This window comes from Schistocerca serialis, chromosome 3 (assembly GCF_023864345.2).
Source record: "Schistocerca serialis cubense isolate TAMUIC-IGC-003099 chromosome 3, iqSchSeri2.2, whole genome shotgun sequence".
NCBI classification, from domain to species: Eukaryota; Metazoa; Arthropoda; class Insecta; order Orthoptera; family Acrididae; genus Schistocerca; species Schistocerca serialis.
This window is the reverse complement of record NC_064640.1, coordinates 525,629,345-525,650,578: the sequence shown is the minus strand read 5'-3', so window position 1 is coordinate 525,650,578 and position 21,234 is coordinate 525,629,345.

Sequence of the window (21,234 nt, the reverse complement as noted above, 5' to 3'; positions counted from 1 at the left end):
GCCTGATCCAGACGTAGAACGTTCCATGTTAACGCTTCATTCTATTCGCCAATTGCATGAAGAAGCGAAATTGAACGGGGCAGTACTGCTCAAGTATCACGCAACAACAGTAATAACTATTACAAGTATCACAATAAAAATGGTAATGGTACCAAAAATGGGAATAGTCTGCTCAATCTTACAATGGTAATAATAACGTAGGACAAAGGGATGGAAGAAATTCTCCTCCTTTTAATAACAGGCACAGGCAAGACAACAGATATCATCCAGGGTACAGTAATTACAATAGTAATAACAATAATCACCCGAACCGCTGGCAACCACTACCTCAGCAGTCAAACAGTAATTGGCATCCTAATACAGGAACCAATACACAATCAGATGGCGCTTCTGTACCACCGAACAGTGCCGCTGAACATAATAGTTCTGGAGAAAACTGGAGGCCACACCTACCAGTAAGAATTATAGAAGTGGTGGGCAACACTACGCCCAGCATTTCAGAGGCGTTAAAGTAAATGCGACTTCATACAGCCCTCATATGGCGGTCGCAGGAGAAATAGGGGGCAAATGTCGTGAGAGCGTGTATTTAATAAGATATAATCAGGGCAAAAATATGAGTGATGAACTTTGCGAAGAAAACTATTCGTGTAAACTAACCGAAAAGTAAACAATGAAGCTGCATTTCACGCAGTAGTAGGTGGAATACCAAGCACAGTTACTGTCGACACGGGCGCGGCTACAAATTGTATGGTTTTAGAGTTCTATAATAAGATATGTGAACTTCAGACACCACATACGATGACGTTACACAGTTGTAGGATCATTGGTGCGTTCGGAAATAAGTCAAAGGGAGTACGTATGCAGACTCATGTATTAGTTGAGGCAGGTAATGGAGTTATAGAGAGCACATTCCTGATTTGTGAAGGTTTATCAGTGAGCTGCATATGGGGAGAAGATTTTTTACAAGAAAGAGCTGCAGTAATTGACCTTTCTTGTGGCAAATGTGTATTAAAAGTAAATGGGAAGGGGATAACCCTACCACTCATTAAAAACAAGGCGGTTCACAGCTTATATCAAGGAGACCGAATCAAATACATAAAACCAGATGTAATTTTATGTGACAATCAATTTCCTATGTTGCCAGATCAAACACAGCCCTGCTACGGTCGCAGGTTCGAATCCTGCCTCGGGCATGGATGTGTGTGATGTCCTTAGGTTAATTAGGTTTAAGTAGTTCTAAGTTCTAGGGCAGGCTGTTCCAACCGAGCTCCAGGGAGCCGGAGCGCTCCGGAGCGCTCACTGCGGCAGCTCGGAGCCCGCGTGGAGGGCGAAAGCGAACTCACTGCCCCCTGGCCGCATGCAGCCGCAACTGACGCAATAATCCTTGTTCAATGACAGCTATGACTAGCCGCGGGAGCCCTGTACCTCTGTTGGAGAATACCTTTCTATTCATTGAGGGGGATGGTCGTCCGCAATGTCTTGTATGTCATAAAGTATTCAATTCTGCGAAGAGGTACAATATACAACGACATTATACACGTCTTCACGCTGCGCACTACGATCAGGTAGAAGGCGTTGCACGCAGACAACTGGTAGCCAGGCTTAAGAACGACATAGCAGGAGACGTAAATTCAAAAACAGTTTCATAATACGGAGGGTATCAAAACATGCAACATAATTCGTGTTCTGTAATACGTTTATAATTTTCAGGTGAATGAGAGCGGAGAAAACACTACTGAATCTGTACTTCGAGCAAGCTCCAGGGTCGCTCACATCATTGCGACAAGTGGCAAACCATTTTCGGTGGGACCACTCGTAAAATCGTGCATGGTAGCTGTTGCAGAATGTTTGTTTCCATTGTAGGTGCAGGCAATTGAAGGGGTTTGCCTGTCGAAGCAAACAATGTCTCGTCGAATCCTGGACATGGCAGCGGATTTAGAGACACAGCTCAGGAGAAAGGCGGAGAGCTTTGTTGCATTTTCGCTAGCGCTTCACGAAAGCACCGACATATCGGACTATGCTCAACTTGCAGTCTTTGTGCGTGGTGTCGACATGGAGCTGCAAGTAACTGAAGAACTCTTGGATGTGGTACCACTCGATTACACCGCAACAGGACATGACATTTTTGAAGTTGTTTGTGAATCAGTGGACAATATGAATTTGCCGTGGGATAAGCTCCATTCTGTAGCGACAGACGGTGCACCACAAATGATCGGGCGTCACCAAGGTTTTGCTTCTCGTTTGAAAAATAAACTCAGGGACGAATTCGGGAAAGACATTTTGACTCTTCATTGTTTTATTCACCAAGAGGCACTGTGTGCTGAAACAATAGAGCTAGGTGGCGTAATGAAAGATGTCGTGAAGTGTGTGAATTTTGTGCGGCGTCACGGTATGAATCATCGCCCATTCAAAGGATTCCTGAAAGATATCGAAGCGGAGTATGGGGATATACCTTACCACAGTACAGTTCGTTGGCTGAGTCGGGGAAGAGTTCTTGATGTTTTCTTTGCCATTCGTGAGGAAATATCCCTTTTTCTCGAAATGAAAGGGGAAGAAATGTGTTGTCTGAACGATATAAAATGGATATCAGACCTGGCGTTCCTAGCTGATATAACTATGCATCTGAATAATTTAAATCTGTCACTGCAGGGCAAAGGACAGCTAATCGTTGACATGCACGACCAGATCAAAGCGTTCATGGAAAAGTTACGTTTATTTGAGAGGCAGATGAGTAATGGACATTTAATGTTCTTCAGTCGTCTTGCTTCTTTAGAACTACCTGAAGGTACTACTTTCGGCGATTACCAAGCAAAGTTAAAGCAGCTCATCACGTCGTTTGAAACACGATTCCGAGACCTCACTAGTTTGGAAATGGAACTTAAGGTGTTCAGCACTCCTTTTTCAGTTTCCTCCGATGACTTGTCACCGTTACATCAATTGGAGATAATTGATATGCAAAATTCAACTTTGTTGAAAGAGAGGTACTACAACACGTTGGATTTGTCACGATGGTATCGTTCATTACAGCAAAAAACATTTCCCAAGCTTCACAACAATTCCGCTCAGATCATGTGCATGTTTGGATCTACGTATTTTTGTGAGCAGCTTTTCTCAGTAATGAAAAGAGTAAAAAGTAAGGAACGATCGTTTCTTCAGGATGCAACAATGAAGGCCATCCTCCGCATTAACTCTGCGAACACTTTGAGGCCTGATATTTCCGATCTTGTAATGAAAAGAAAATGTCAAGCTACAGAGACCCAATAATGTTAGTATGCAATTTCTTGTGAAACAGTTGTTTCTTATTTATTTCCTGAACATCGTATTTCATTGTGTAGCATGTCACCACGTCTTAGCAGCTAAGAGTATGAGGTTGTCGATCTTGCAAGACGCAGCTGGCACATCAAAACGCTTGCCTTGCCGCCTGCCTCAGCCAACCGTGCCACGTGCCGGCGTGCCGGCCCACTTGAATGGTCACCGCGAGCGACACGGCTCCCTGGAGCAGGGAGCGCTTCGCGGCTCGCAACGGAGCCGGCGAGCTGGAACAGCCTGTTCTAGGGGACTGATGACCTAAGATGTTAAGTCCCATAGTGCTCAGAGCCATTTGAACCATTTGCGCCAAACACAGCCCAGTCAACAGCAATTTGATGTACGGTCTTGCAAACAAGAAATACAAAGCAAAGTTTATGAATCAGTTTATTTAAACACTGTACAACTAAACGAACTAATTGACATTTTAAACAAAGATATATCTCCATAATGAGATTTTCACTCTGCAGTGGAGTGTGTGCTGATATGAAACTTCCTGGCAGATTAAAACTGTGTGCCCGACCGAGACTCGAACTCGGGACCTTTGCCTTTCGCGGGCAAGTGCTCTACCATCTGAGCTACCGAAGCACGACTCACGCCCGATACTCACAGCTTTACTTCTGCCAGTATCTCGTCTCCTACCTTCCAAACTTTACAGAAACTCTCCTGCGAAACTTGCAGAACTAGCACTCCTGAAAGAAAGGATATTACGGAGACATGGCTTAGCCACAGCCTGGGGGATGTTTCCATTATGGAAATTCATTCACCTCTGCCTTTCTTGTGTTGTGACCTCATATTTGTGAGTGTTTCGTATCGAGCAACGTAACCTCTTACCTGTGTTTACATTCCGCGCTGACCAGTTGCAGCTGTAGCGGCGCATCGAAAGCTAAGTACTAATTAATTGTTTGTGTATAGTGGTTTATTTAGGAACTTTAGCAGTCTTAAACCGGTGTTTTTTGTGTTTTCTGGTGAAATAGTTTCAGAAGAAACTTTTGGGAACTGTTTTCAGCTTCGTTACTGTGTCATTAGACGTTTGATTCTCTTTCTGTATTAGTCTTTTGTTATATTCACATTTGTTGTTTCAAAAATGGCTCTGAGCACTATGGGACTCAACTGCTGAGATCATTAGTCCCCCAGAACTTAGAACTAGTTAAACCTAACTAACCTAAGGACATCACAAACATCCATGCCCGAGGCAGGATTCGAACCTGCGACCGTAGCGGTCTTGCGGTTCCAGACTGCAGCGCCTTTAACCGCACGGCCACTTCGGCCGGCATTTGTTGTTTATTAATACTGTTAATAATAGTAGTTACTTCCCTTGTAGAGTAAGTTTGTGATTATTGTAGTCAGGTTTTTAACATCTTCTTATTGTAGTAGCGGAACTTAGAAAAAGTAAAATTTTACCATGAGTGAGAAGTGTGTGCTTTGCCGTAGGTTCGTGAGTAGTGGATTGCGGTGTGAGACTTGTTCGAAGTATTTTCACAGGGGGGGAATGCAGTGGGGAAGCCAGTGGGCATTCTGGTGAGATCCTCTCCTGGAACTGCAGGTTATGTAGCAAGAGTAAGTTGATAGAGGAGCAGAAGCGTAAGATTCTGTGCCCTTCAGGTGCAATTGAAAAACGCACTGGAGGAGCTAGATAGGATGAGGAGGGAGAAGGGGGTTGGGGAATGGGAGCTGGCTGTTGGCAAGAGATCTGCTAGGAGAAGGAGATTTTCAGATGGTTTTACTATTGGTGTTCGCAATAGATATGACCAACTGCCAGAGTCTAGTGGAGAGGAATCTCTAGTAGCTGTAGATGTAGGAAGTATGCAGCAGACCTCAGCAGTTACGGTGGCTAGGACGGTTGCAAAGTCTAAGAGAAAGAAGAAGGTTCTGCTGTTAGGTAGTTCTCATGGTAGAGATGTAGGCCAGCAGTTGCAGGAAGTATTGGCGAGTGAGTACCAGATCAAAAAAAAATGGTTCAAATGGCTCTGAGCACTATGGGACTTAACATCTGTGGTCATCAGTCCCCTAGAACTTAGAACTACTTAAACCTAACTAACCTAAGGACATCACACACATCCATGCGCGAGGCAGGATTCGAACCTGCGACCGTAGCAGTCGCGCGATTCCGGACTGAGCGCCTAGAACCGCTAGACCACCGCGGCCGGCCTGTACCAGGTCACCATCATTGTGAAGCCTAATGCAAGATTGGCTCAGTTGACTGTTAACATAGGGGGGGGGGGGGGTAACGTAGGCATATTACTAAAGAGGATCAGGTAGTGATTGTGGGTGCCGGCCGCGGTGGTCTAGCGGTTCTAGGCGCTCAGTCCGGAACTGCGCGACTGCTACGGTCGCAGGTTCGAATCCTGCCTCGGGCATGGATGTGTGTGATGTCCTTAGGTTAGTTAGGTTTGAGTAGTTCTAAGTTCTAGGGGACTGATGACCACAGATGTTAAGTCCCATAGTGCTCCGAGCCATTTGATTGTGGGCGGGGCTGGTAATAGTATTGATAGGGATGGGGAGTATGACATAGATGGCGACCTGGAAAAGATAGCCACTCAGACTGGCAACAAGAATGTGAATTTCGTGGAACTGTTTCAGCGTCACGATCGGTCTCATCTTAATACAGCCGTCAGGCGTAATAACATGAGACTTGGGGGTGCGCTGATGACAGAAAGCATGGGTCACATTTCAGTGGTGTCGGTGGAGTCTATCAGCATGACGGGTTTCACTAGACATGGCCTGCACCTCAACAGGTATGGGAAGGGGAGGTTGGCAAAGCTTATAGGTGACAGCATAGGTGTGGTTGGTGGGATCACTCATGGGAAAATTCCTGCAGTAGTGGGTGTTAGAGCTGTCCCTTTTTTAGATTGAAGTCAGCTGATAGGTATTCCTGCTTAAGGGAAGTCTCCCTAACAAAGGAACCACTTTTGACAAAGCTTAGGTATCCGAGTAATGAGGGAATTAGTATATTTCATCAAAATATACAAGGTATTAGAGATAAAGTTAGTGAACTGCTTATAGATGTTGACTCTGAAATTATCAGTATATCTGAACACTTCTTAAATAAGGAGATAATTCAGAGGCTTCCTTTACCAGGATACAAGTTGGCTGGCAGCTTTTCGAGGAGCTCTTTGTGGTGTGGGGGAGTAGCCATGTATGTGAAAAACGGCATCCCATTTGAGTCAATTGATGTTTCAAAGTACTGCACTGAATGGAGCTAAACTTCTAACTGTTGTTATTTATAGATCCCCAGACTCAGATTTCACATTTTTGCTAAAGCTAGAAGAGATTCTTGGTTCACTTCATAGGAAATACAAAAAGTTAGCTATATGTGGTGACTTCAATATTAATTGTATAAATGATTGTGCAAGGAAGAGGATGCTGGTAGACCTCCTTAATTCATATAATCTTATTCAAACCGTATTCTTTCCAACGAGATTGCAAGGGAACAGTAGAACAACCATAGACAACATTTTTGTTCATTCCTCATTACTAGAAGGGCATTCTGTTAGCAAAAAGGTGAATGGCCTTTCAAATCATGATGCACAAATTTTAACTCTAAAAGATTTTTGTGCTGCAACACGTGTTAAATATAGTCATCAGCTGTTTAGGAAAACTGATCCAGTTGCTGTAGAGACCTTTGTAAACCTTATCAAGGAACAAGAGTGGCAAGATGTTTATAGCGCTGATACAGTAGACGATAAATATAATGCTTTTCTCAAGACTTTTCTCGTGCTCTTTGAAAGTTGCTTTTCGTTAGAACGTTCAAAACACGGTACTAGCACAAACAGGCAGCGTGGGTGGCTGAGTGGAGGGATAAGAATATCTTGTAGAACAAAGTGGCAATTATATCAAAACGTTAGAAACAGTCAAAATCTAAATGCAGCAGCCCATTACAAACAGTATAGTAAGGAGCTTAAAAATGTTATTAGGAAGGCAAAAAGTATGTGGTACGCAGATAGAATAGCTAAGTCTCAGGATAAAATTAAAACCATATGGTCAGTCGTAAAGGAAGTGGCTGGTCTGCAGAGACAGGTCGAGGATATAGAATCAGTGCTTAGTGGCAATGTCCGTGTTACTGATATGTCGCATGTATGTACAATATTTAATAATCACTTTCTGAATATAGCAGGTGAACTAAATAGAAACCTAGTTCCAACAGGGAATCATGTAGCGCTCTTAGAAAAAAGTGTTCCGAGACTGTTACCTGAAATGCTTCTCCATGATACTGACAAGAGGGAGATTGAGTTAATAATTAAATCACTAAAGACCAAGAACTCTCATGGATATGACGGGGTATCTAGCAGAATACTGAAGTATTGTTCTATGTATGTTAGCCCAGTACTTAGCCATATCTGTAACTTTTCCTTTAGGAGTCGTCGGTTTCCTGACCGATTAAAGTACACGGTAGTGAAGCCACTTTATAAAAAGGGAGACATTGATAATGTTGACAATTTTAGACCTATTTATATGCCATCGGTGTTTGCTAAAGTTATCGAGTAGGTTGTATATACAAGGTTACTGGGGCATTTAAATTCACATAATTTGCTGTCAAATGTACAGTTTGGTTTTAGAAATGGTTTAACAACTGAAAATGCTATATTCTCTTTTCTCTGTGAGGTTTTGGACGGATTAAATAAAAGGTTGTGAACGCTAGGTGTTTTCTTTGATTTAAGGAAAGCTTTTGACTGTGTTGACCACAAGATATTACTGCAGAAGTTGGACCATTATGGAGTAAGGGGAGTAGCTTACAATTGGTTCGCCTCTTACTTTAAGAACAGAAAGCAGAAGGTAATTCTCCGCCATATTGAGAGTGGTAGTGATGTTCAGTCCTCATGGGGCACCGTTAAGTAGAGCGTTCCCCAAAGGTTCGGTGCTGGGGCCTCTGCTGTTTTCTATTTCTATAAATGATATGCCTTCTAGTATTGCAGGTGATTGAAAAATATTTCTGTTTGCTGATGACACCGGCTTGGTATTGAAGGATCTTGTGTGTAATATTGAAACAGTATCAAATAATGTAGTTCATGAAATAAGTTCATGGCTTGTGGAAAATAATTTGATGCTAAATCACAGTAAGACTCAGTTCCATTAGAACAGTATCTGAAATAAGTGACACTTCAACACGAAAAGTAGTCTACTTCGCATATTTTCATACGCTTACGTCGTATGGTATTATGTTTTGGGGTAATTCTTCTGATTCAAAAAGGGTATTTTTGGCTCAAAAACGGGCTGTTCGAGCTATACGTGGTGTAAGTTCGAGAATCTCTTGTCGACCCCTATTCAATAGTCTGGGAATTCTTTCATTGCCCTCAAAGTATACATTTTCTTTGATGTCGTTTGTTGTTAGCAATATTAGCCTATTCCCAAGAGTTAGCAGCTTTCACTCAGTTAATACTAGGCAAAAATCCAATCTGCATGTGGAATGCACTTCCTTGACTCTTGTTCAGAAAGGAGTGCAGTATTCTGTTGCACCCATTTTCAATAAGCTACCACAAGAACTCAAAAATCTTAGCAGTAGCCCAAACACTTTTAAGTCTAAACTGAAGAGTTTCCTCATGGCTCACTCCGTCTATTCTGTCGAGGATCTCCGGGAAGAGCTAAAAAATTAAGCAAATTCCTGTGTTACATTGTTGATTTTCTTTATTTAAACTTACAACTTGTCACCTGCATGTTTTTTTTATATTTCATTTTATCTGTTTCTAATATCGTGTTATAATTTCGTGTATTGACTCGTTCCATGACCATGGAGACTTCTCCTTAATTTGGTCCCACGGAACAATAAATAAATAAACAGGCTGAGGGTAGAAGGAGCCGACAGCTGCACTTTCCAGGATGCAGTCGCGCGAATTGGAACAGCAGTGACGTCACGGACGCTGGCAGCTGGCGCTGGCCGGAGCTGTGGCTGCAAAGCTTCGGCGGGAGTGGGAGGTGGCATGTCAGAACCTAACGGTTGGCGCCTCCCGTGTCTGAGCGCCTCGTAGTTAGCGTTCGACACAATACTCATCAACAAACAGCTCTGGACATTGGTGTTCCGAACAGGCCTCAGAACGCTCGGTAGTACTTAACAACGAACACGAGAACATGTGGAACACACACTTGGCTATTTTCTCGCAGTGTACGGAGATTCACATATATCGAAAGGAAGAAACACGTGCGCGACCGTAACTATACGGCCCTCTCACATTAATGTGACACCGCGAATGTTCGACATCAACGTGCAATAACCATCCACTGACGGCAGATGCCAGCACTAGCAGTGAAGGGTAAAAGCGCGTCGGGTAGACGCGTCGCAGTCTTCGAAGTGATATGGAAACGGAGTGATTTATCTGACGTGCAAAAGGGCAAGAGCATTGGCTTTCGGGACAAAGATGGAAGCATTTCCGTAGTGGCTAAATCTGTAAATTGTTCACTTGCCACCGTCGTTAGCGTGTACCGTGAATGGTAAAACGATGCTATCCAACAGTGGTGCCGGCGGAGCTCTGGTGCATCACGGGCCATAGATGGCAGGGGTGAACGATTCCTGCAGAGTTGAGTAACTGACCGCCCATATGAACCAAGGGGGTACCAACAGTGTTTCCCCATCGGCCGTTCAGCGAATGTTGATGCATATGGACCTCCACGGCATGCTGACTCGTTCATCGGTGACGAACGCTGGAATTTGTACGCCAGTACCGCAACTGGACTGCTGAGTGGCGCAAGTGGCGTCTTCAGATGAATCACGTTTTAGTCTCCGTTGAACAGATGGCCGCTGGGTCCGCAGCTCGTGGTCGTGCGGTAGCGTTCTCGCTTCCCACGTCCGGGTTCCCGGGTTCGATTGCCGGTGGGGTCAGGGATTTTCTCTGCCTCGTGATGACTGGGTGTTGTGTGATGTCCTTAGGTTAGTTAGGTTTAAGTAGTTCTAAGTTCTAGGGGACTGATGATCATAGATGTTAAGTCCCATAGTGCTCAGAGCCATTTGAACCATTTTGATGGCCGCTGGCGCGCACGGCGTGAAACGTCTGAAAGCAAACACCCTGCAACAATCGTTGGTAGCGTCCACGTCACAGGAGGGAGCATTATGGTCGGGGGAAGGTTTCTGGCATTCCCTGGGTGATCTCGTCATTGTGGAATGCACAGTGAATCAACAAAAGTATACATCTATCCTTTGGGACCACTTCCACCAATACATGCCGTTTGATTTTCCTCGACACAGTAGCATCTACCAGCAGGCCAATGCAACGTGTCAGACAGCTCAAAGTGTAAGTGCGAGATTCGAAGAGTACCAGGACAGGTTTACCATACACCCTGTCCATCGAACTCCCGGGATTTAAACCCAACTAAGAATATATGGGACCACCTCGATCTGGCAGTACGCATATCCTCATCCGAAAAACCTAGCGCAGCTGGCCACGACATGACCTTACATCTCTGTCTGTACCTTCTACAACCCCAATGACTCTTTTTCTGCACGCCTCACAGCAGTCCGCACTTCAAAAGATGGTTATTCAGGCTTTTCATATGTGGTGGCATTAATCTTACTGGACAACGTATTTCGGGTGTTCACTGTATCCAGTCCGGTGGACCACAAAACGTGTACACAGTTCACTTGTCGGCCTCTGATCCTGTATTGGTGCATGTAATTTTGAACATATAGGTCAAGAGGATTTACATTTCCACTTCAGTGATAATACGAAATACAACTTCTTATATGAAAACACGTTTAATCGGTAGCACTTTACAAAGTGCACAAGGTGCCCGCGAGGTGCGGTCCTTGACTAGTCAAAACATACGTTTGCTGGTTGCAAAGTCTCCACACTATCTGGTGCTTCTGCTCTTGCGACCTCTAAGCGCTACCTGCGTGCGCAAATGAAGCAGAAGATCCCGTTAGCCGCATCCAAAGTTACAACGTTTCGCCACAGGGAGCAGAATAACCTGGACAAACTGATCTGCCCAATTTGTAAGATGCCACTAGGTAGCATCAGGAGTGGTAAATTGAGTTACGGAACTCAACAGGTGGTTAAATACCCATGGTTTTGGAAATCCATGGATTTTGCTTCACATGAAAGAAGATCACTTTGAAGAAACGGTGGAGAGATAGAATCCGTGAGAACTTGTTGCAGATCGTCACAGAGGGTGACCGGTGGCAGAAAGCAGGAAACAGAATACAATGGAAGAGAATCCGTAAAGCTGTAAGTGGTGCTCTGGGCTTCATCGCATAAAGTATGTAAGTAGATGAGTAAGTAAGTAAGTGCATATTCCAACCTGAATTTAGAAGATAGTTGTTATTTACTTCCGGTTTCAATCAACTTTCTTTTCTTAGTACTATCTGCGCACTATTTCCTTTATTAAGCGATACTACATTCACTACTGGCTAAACAACATGCTTTCCTCCATTTCTTTTTCTTAATGGCTATACTGGCATCATTTTGATCCGTCACACATTTGTTAGTTTTCATTTCTCTCTTTATAGTTACCATCATGAATATCTACATCATCCGCTACGAAATATTCCGATTTTTAATACTTTTCGCATAAAAAGTCACGTCTCACCACCGTAACTTAAAGCTGGTAAAGCATATTGACGATAAACGTTCTGTGTCAGATATATTTGGTGGCTGCTTTTGAAAACTATGCTTTGTCTACCAAATGCACAGCAGAATATTTTTACCCTTCGCTTTGTGTTTCTTCCTTTGCATCTAGTCGTCTTTAGTGGCCATAAATGTAATCTCATCTGTTGCCTTCATGCAATCATTGCTAATGTGCACAAGGAGACGAGGTACTGGCGGAATTAAAGCTGTGAGGGTGGGGTGTGAGTCGTGCTTGGGTAGCTCAGTGGTACAGCACTTGCCCGCGAAAGGCTAAGGTCGCGAGTTCGAGTCTCGGTCCGGCACACCGTTTTAATCTACCAGGAAGTTTCAATGGTTCAGATTGTTCAGTTTACACGTTTTTCCGTTTAAAGGACTCCAAGATTTAATTTAAGGGAGGGGATAATTGTTTTAGTGGTGTATAACGTGCTTGCCTGACTGCAGTTCCGAAATTATCAATGTTCTCCTGGAATGTAGTTATAAAGATGTTGCGGTATTCCTGTCAGAGCCAGGTATGGGAATTCAAAACGCCCCTGCGCTAGGGCTACATGGAAACTGTATCTGTGGTCTGTATCGAGTGACCCCCTCGATATGCAGATCGTGCCCTCTGACTCAGGTGTGATGTGACAAACTGTGTGCAACAGAAGCGACTGTGGAATTAATGACCCTGAAAAATGATAGTGTATGCGCTGCTGGCCAAAATTAACAATAATAAACAAAGCTATGGGGTTCATCCAACTACTGAAATTAATGGCAGGTCCACTCTGGCCAATCTGTATTGTTATAAAACACAGAAGGAAAGCCAAAACATTATTCATGCACGAAATAGTAACTTTCCCACTCTCGCAGATATCAGAGAAAATTGGACATCACAATCTGTAAAATACATTTAATTGATATTAAAACAGCACTGTGCCACAAAGACCTTAGGAAATAGAATGAGAATGCATCTGATACTAACCTCGTGTTATACCGGAACAAACTGAACACACGATTCCGAATCGGGTATGATGTTTGCATCGATCATCGTGGAGTGAAGGAAAACATATGTAGGAACCCCAAATACCTGAGTCACAAGCGAGCCACAGAGCACAACGTAATTCATGTTTGGAACCCCTCAACTATGGAACAAAACGTGCCTCTCATTGACTCGTTACTTTGAACTTGCTATCACATTGGCGGCGTGAACTCACTATGATGCTGCAGCAAGCGAAGGTGGACTGCACCCTAACTAGTTGCACAGTCCGGAATTGTGTCATAGTTGAAGTTGAAGTACCTCATTAGAAGTGCCTACCGGAGAGACAGCTGAAGAATCATCTTACATAGTCCACCGAAGCAGTCTGGAAGAATAGGGGTGACGAAGGCCTGCTCCTCAGAGCTGCACACGAAGAAGCCGCCAAAAATTGTCTATCTGCCAATCCGCCAGTTTGTAAAACGAGCTTCCAGTGGGATGCTGCTTAACAAACTTTGCCCTCTCTCCTCTGAAAAGTTTATCTATTCGATAACCAAACTCTAAACTTCGCAAGCTAAACAAAATGTAAACAATTTGGTACTAGGCTCTCATCCCCAAAACCCGATTACGGCTCAGATGAATTCGGGCAAACCCATACTTTGATTCCTTAGAAAAGGGCGCCTTAACCACTACTCTGTTTTCTTTTCAAGGCACCGACCAATCACAGTGTTTCCCATGCTATTCGACAGGAGTGGTACAACGACCTCCGAGCCCTGACACCTTTTTAAAGAATGGGTGGAACATTAAGCACGTCTCACACTCCCAAAGACCTAACTATGTTATCTAGCAGATCATCAGCCTGCAGTCTATTGTTTTACAACTAACTTACGGTCCGTGGCCAGCGAGCACTACAGAGGGCAGTTTGGTTGAATAGGAACTAGCACAAAGAATCGCACAGTCCCGGCTATCTCTTTACTCCACACTACCACAACTATTTTTCGCGGACTGTGTTCCAGACGCCTGCTAAATTTCCATGTAAAAATCTCCATGCCCTGCAAAAGTGGCATCCTGAACACAAAGAATAGTGGACCGGTGGTTGGGGAGCTGCCCTCTACCGCAGTATAGCTCACAGAACTTGAGAAAGGCGGCACGCAGAGGGGCTGCACCTTCCAGTCAACAGCCCACTCGACTCCGCGAAAGCTCATCGCGACGCTGGTAATGCATCAGCCCAGTACAACATGCAAACCTGACACAAAATTAATCAAAATAACGTTATCAGAGGAAAGTTATGAACTCTGCAATCATCTGCGTCCCGATTTGCACTTACACTTACGTGACATAAGACATGGTTTAACGATATTTACCTATACAGATGGCGGTATAATCGCATACCCAAGGTCTAAAAGTACACGGAATTGGCGGACCTGTGATTTGTACTTGGTGATTCATGTGGAAAGGTTTCCGACGAACGACGTGAATCAATAGACTTTGAAAGTGGAATGATAGTTGGAGCTAGACGCATGGGGTATTCAGTTTCAGAAATCGTTAGGAAATTCAGTATTCTGAAGTCTACAGTATCAAGAATGTACAGAGAATATAAAATTTCAGGCATTAGCCCTCAGCACGGACAACGCAAAGGCCGACAGCCTTCACTTAATGACTGAGAGCAGCAGCGTATGCACTGAGTTGTCAGTGCTAACAGACAAGCAACAGCGCATGACACAACCGCAGAAATCAAAGCGGGATGTACAACGAAAGTATCTGTCAGGCAACTGCTGTGAAACCCGGCGGTAATGTGCTATGGCAGCAGACGATTGACTTGAGTGCCTTTGCTAACAGCACGACATCGCCTGCTGCGACTCTCCTTGGCTCCTGACCTTATCGGTTGGACCCTAGACGCCTGGAAAACCATGTCCTGGCCAGATGAGTTCCTATTTTAGTTGGTAAGAGCTGAAAATAGGCTTCGAGTGTGGCGCAGACCCCACGAAGCCATACACCCAGTTGTCAACAAGGCCCTGTGCAAGCTGGTGGTGGTTCCATAGTGGTATGGGCTGTGTTCACATGGAATTGACAGGGTCCTTTGGCCCAGCTGAACAGACCACTGAGTGGAAATGGTTATTTGGGGTTGTTTGGAGACCATTTGCAGCCATTCATGGGCTTCAAGTTCCCAAACAACAATAAAACTTTTATGGATGACAATGCACCGTGATACCGGTTTGAAAATATTCTGGGCAATTGGAGCGAATAATTTTGCCACTGAAATCTCCCGATATGAATCACATCGAACATTTACGGGACATAATCGAGAGGTGGGTTTATGCACAAAATCCTGCACCGGCAGCGCTTTCGCAATAATGGACGCCTGTAGAGACAGCATACCTCAGAATTTCTGCATGGGACTTCTAAGGAGTTTTTCAGTCCATGCTACGTCGAACTGCTGCACTATGCCAGGCAAAAGTAGGTGGGATACGATATTAACAGGTATCCCATTACTTTCTCATCTTAGCGTAAAATCTTGAATACGGCAATCAATTATTGCATGATTAAAGAGGGAATAATAGTAACAAAATTAGATGATTAAATGTCTCCTGCCTGACCTGCTATAGTGTATATATTTTTCAGTGTACTAAGATAGGTTGAATCGATTCCATTTTGAAAATAGGTCAAAATATTTCTCTGAATTTTCATTTCCTGAAAACCGAGAAGTTGATATACATTGCTCCATTCTATAATTTGACTTGTGACTTGTTAAAAAAAAAAAAAATATTTTGCTGTATGCACCTCTAAAGCCGATTTGTTCCTTTTTACGATTTTAATTCAAGATGAATTTCTTGATTTGATTAATGATAAGTTTATTGAATATGTCCTACTTAGCGGAGAGGGAGTTGAGAGTCTTATAACTTTTTGTATCTTTTCCATGTCCCACGGCCCCATTCCGGTTTTGGGCAATTGTCTTACTCTGGAGACTTTCTGTAAATAACTTTTATGTTGCTTTTATATAGCTTTCCCTACAGTTTAATCATTCCTACTGAAATACCAGTCTCTCCAGGCATCGTTCATCTCATCATGTGCCGATGGTTTTATACAGCGTGATTCTTACTAACATTTAAAAAACCCGTAGCGACGAAGTTGATGCTGACACAAGTAATTTGGGGCACATAAACCCGCAAATGTTTGAAAATACTTCAAAAAATGTTTAACATGCGACGTCATATACAAAATATGGAAGGTATTCTAGAGCGCGTGCGTGAAGGAATGACTGAGCGATGCGGATATTTTGCGGAAAGTTTCAGCATAAACATTAACTAGTGGTTAACTAGCATTATAAAACTGTACTCGTCTTCTACAGAATTTTTTTTTTAAATACGTATATCCTTACATTCGAACATACGGTGCAAGTATCGAACACCTTTTGCATATGCGATATGTTGTAAAAGTATGTGTCCTCCCAGTAACCAAGCAAAAGCTGTCCTTATTTTGTGTTTCTTTGCTTTTCTCCGTTCTTTTTTTGTTTGCAGACATTATGTAGCAAAGGAAACGTAAGTCAATGCTGGCAATGATGCAATTCGGAAGCTTATACTCATTTACTTGTGACGCAAAACAGTAGGTTTTTATTGTACTGTTCTTTGCCAGAAGCCTGCGGAGACTGCGAGACCGGTAAATGAATTAATATTATAAATTAATACGTCAGTGTAAGCACATAACTGTCTCACGCAATGCAAAACAATACCGCGTGATAGACCTATGACTAGAACCCTGAGACTAACAAGCTGAAGTGCACGCAGTCGCGGGGCCACACCGATGGGAAGACTTCACTTAGGGTGGGATGTTCAGGTGTTACAGACCGATACGCTCAACCGCTCCATGTCATCCACTTCTGAGGTATTTCCCAAAATTTTCGGCTCCATGCATCTTATATTATATTTTTTGTCTCAGTGTCATCTACAACACTTCGAATGTTTTTAAACGTTAGTAAGAGTCACCATTTCTTTTGGATTATCGTTATGAGGAGTCTGTGTTTTTGATTCATGCCTTGCACCACACAAACGTGCTTGTACAATATTCTGTATCTTACTAGTTGCTCTGCCATCTTTATTACTGATATGTGATGTCTACTCAAGACAGGTTACTTACTGCTTTCTCGACTCCTTCTGTTACTGTTTTCGATTGCTTCTCTTATCGAATTTTCACTGTACCTTCTCACAGCCTCTGTTCGACAATATTGGACGTACCCTCATACGGCTGGGAACGAACGTCTAATGGACCCATGAACGTTGTATAACATGATCGTTTTGATGGTCCAGGTGTTGTAGCGCTGGGAGGCATAATGATGCATGGGCGCACTGACCTCCAAATCTTTTAACACGGTGCAATCACCAGCCAAAGTCTTGTGACACTGTATCCCTTCCTCATGTGTGTGTTTTCAGGGGTGGTACGGCCATGTCTTCATTATTATGGATGCAAATAAGCGACCGCATCGAACAGCTCAGGTGAAGGTGTCCTGGTACGAGAGGACATTCGGCGAATGGTCTGCCCTGCCTGTTCCCCTGTATTAACCCCCCTCCCCCCCCCCTCCTGAGCACGTGTAGGATGGCTTAAGGTGACATACTACGTCCACATGCACCAACGGCCATCTAGCTTTTGTTAACCGTGCACGTGGAGGAATAGAACGTCATTCCACACGAACTTCTTACCAACCTTGGGGCCAGCAATGCAGCTGGTTGCAGGGCATGTAATGCTAACCGTAGTGATCACACACCCTATTAAGTACCATGTCCTGCCTTTGGTGAAGTTCAACGTAGCATCATAAATCTCGGTGACCTCATTGTAATTATTGTCGTTGAATAAAAGTGCCATTTCTGTTCGTCACATTGCATATTTCTCTCAGTTACCTTCCGTACTATACTGCAACAGTTTCTTCTTTGTATGGTCCGAGTTTCATAGATTTATGTTACTTGGCAATGACAAATCGTGCGAAAGTTTTCCACTCGATTGTACTTTTTAACGGCATAGTGAGTTTTTGAAAATGCGAGTACGGTGACATAAGAGTTGTTAATTTTGGCTCTAAGGTTTCTGCGTAGGTAGCCTAGGAATGTACTGAATATGAAAGGTAAGGTGGACGCAATCAACTAATGGGGTGTAAACATCGCCAAATGGGTCTCTCTTGACATGTAACGCCGTTACATGCAGCAAAAATTTGGGCCTGCTTTGTACGATATAAGTATAGATGAAATTATATGCTAACTTCTAGCAGATGAGAAAGTACTTTTTCAGATTTGTGAAGTACTAACGTATAAGTGAACACCTTTTGTTGAAACAAGCAATTGAAAGGCTTAATACAACGACAGACCCAGCATGAAAGCCCCACTTGGTCTTGATGCCGCAATATCCGACTACAGCAGCCTTCCCTTTCCCTTTAGTAGTTTCCTTGGATATTTTGCGGAAAGTTTCAGCATAAACATTAACTACTGGTTAACTAGCATTATAAAACTGTACTCGTCTTCTACAGAGTTTTTTTTTTAAATACGTATATCCTTACATTTAACGAAATCATACATTTCTCTGCTTGGTAAAAGTGTGCGAGTGTACGGAATATCGGATCAGAAGTGTAAGGGTTTCTAGCAAACGAAGCAGAGCATGCCATTTATAATGAAGAGAAGACGTAAAAGTAACTTCGGGCAAACCTTAAAGAAGTGTTATAGGACAATTACTTTTCATACTATACATAAATGAGCTAGTGGATAACATCGAAACTGACATGAGCCTTTTCGCGTATGATGCAGTCGGGTATGGAGAAGTAACGAAGTTCGAAAACTGGCGCTTGGTGCAGCGATTCTCAAGTGATGCACAGCATAAAAAAGTGTAAAGAATTGCGGATATGTAGGCAGAAAGACCAGTTGTTGTATGATTATGCTACTGGATAAGAATCACTGGAAGCAGTCCCATCCATAACATATCTAAGACTTTGAGTATGCAACGATTTAAAGAGGAACGATCACATAAAGCTAATTGCAGGTAAGACAGATGCCAGAGTGAGATTCATTGGAAGAATCATGAGAATAGTCCTGTAGATGTAGATGTATAGCGTGACAAGGAAGTCTGTTAACATTCTAAAATTCAGTACTTCACGGAATAATGTACGTGGACAGGTAAAAATTTACACACGAGCTTGAAATGGCATGGAGTTTTATTGAAACAAAGAAATTGCACATAATGACCTACAGATGGAGCTTCATATGATACAAAAGTAATAATTAACATGGCAAATTATTTTTAGCAAAGACAATGTTGTTTATAAAAAATGCTCAACATGTCGGCCAACAATCATGAACCATACCTTTAGTTGAGGATGTTGTGAATAGCACTGTACAGCATATCAGTAGGTATTGTGAGAAACTGCCGTTGGGGGTTGTCTTTCAGCATCCGTAATGAGGTCAGACAATAGCAATACACCAGCTACTTCAGGTAAACCCATAACCTCTAATCACACGGATTGAGGTCTTGACACCGGTAACGTCAACTATGATGGAAGTGGGGTCTCATGAGGTGATCCTCCCCAAACGATGTGTACAAGAGATCTTTCATATGTTTAGCAATATGGGGTCAAGAGCTATCCTGCATAAAAGTCGTACCTTCCAGCACTTGTTTATCAGTCAGACTAGCGATGATGCGATTCTGTAACATATCGGCATATCTCGCAGCCGTTATGCTGACTATTTTCATGCAGCATCACTGACATGTTGCTGCCCAGCGCCGCTTGTTGGCCGGCTTTTGCACTTGTTTATGATTTCAGTAAGATCCAATGTCATTACAGGCAGGTGTGTCAAGTTTTACTTTTCTGACTCATAGGTACGACGGCGCCTGCTGGAATTGTCAAACGTCAGACGGCCGACTCAGGACGAATAAGTTCACTCTCGTGACACACGATATGTCGGAGATGATATGCAGTTCCACTGTCGATACAGATGGAAACTGCCACTGGCACTTAGTCCACCATACGTTGCATACCACAAGTCTCACCCACTAGGGAAAGACCTAAAGTTCTCCTGCCGGGGGAGGACCAGACGACGATAGGAGCAAAGAATCACCATAACTTTCCACCAAGCCTCATACATCAGCCGAATTAACAGAAAAAACAGCCTCCACATTGTAGAAAGCAATCGAACTATCCCCCACTCATTGAATCTCCCTCCTGACTATTCTGCTGGTCTGGTAGCCAATCCAGCACTGGGGCAGCAAGCCTTTGCTTTACATATCCTGAGGGAAGCCAATCAGTGACTCAAAATCTCTCTTGTATGAGAAAAGAAGATTTTAGACTAGGAAGGCATCGTTCTCACGGTAAGCATAGCCATGTTTCGGAAAAAAGCGTCTACCACAGTCCCTCATTTACAGAGAAATGTAATATTTCCATGCCGACAAGTTCCAATTTCAGAAACAAGGCTGTTAAGCTGCAAAGACAGTTGTTCCCACGAAATATATGTTTTTGCCGATCGTTAAAAGAATCTGGCGACTTCTTGACGTCAGGGGAGCTACAATCTTGCCTCCACTAAACATGTGTACCAGCCGCTCTGATCGTATCGTCCCAGCTTCTAACACAGGAATGCTTATAGTTTTGCGACCATCCCACCATTTGCACAAATGCTCAGATTACAGCAGTCTCTCTTAAATGGCTTCCTTCATCCACTTTCCACCTTCTGGCTACCTTTGTGACAGCCTGTCGCCTGGCCCAGGTAAATGTTATATCAGCTGGCGTCATCCTGCACCGACCATAAGTGGAAGGAGTGGATTGCACGGGCTGAGGTCCCTCTCCAGGTACAGTTCACAGAGCGCTGCTTCCCTGTATCACTCACACAGCCAGGTCGCATGTTCCAAAATTTATGGCCCACAATCCATCTTTCTCCCTGTTCTCCGTCGCCTCCATTATGGCCCCTTGGGTACAAATTCACTACAGGCTACACATGCAGTTATAAGAACATTCTGCTCACAATTTCCTCATGGAAAAGTCATAAGTCACACATTTCAAATGTAGTGTTGGGGACATTGGCGATCATGACCTAAAAAATGAATATCAATCTGACCAACAGGATAGATAAAGTGAGAGAGTGGCTTACCAACTATCATTCTTTTCGCGAGATATACGTAGGAAGAAGCAATATGTTGGTTGAGTCTTCTAGCAACGTACGCTTCTGGAACTTTACAGTAAGCCATCGCCTGAAGGAGGACGCCTGTCTTGCTACTTCTGCCGCTGGAGTTTGCTGAGCATCTCAGTGACACTTCTGTGCTTACTAAATGGACCAGTAATAAAAGGTAGTATTCTTTTTCGGATCTTCTCTATTTCCTCTGTCAATCCTCTCTTGTATGGATCTCAAACTGACGAGCAGTACTGATGTGTTGATCGAACGATGGTTTTGTAAGCAATTTCTTTCG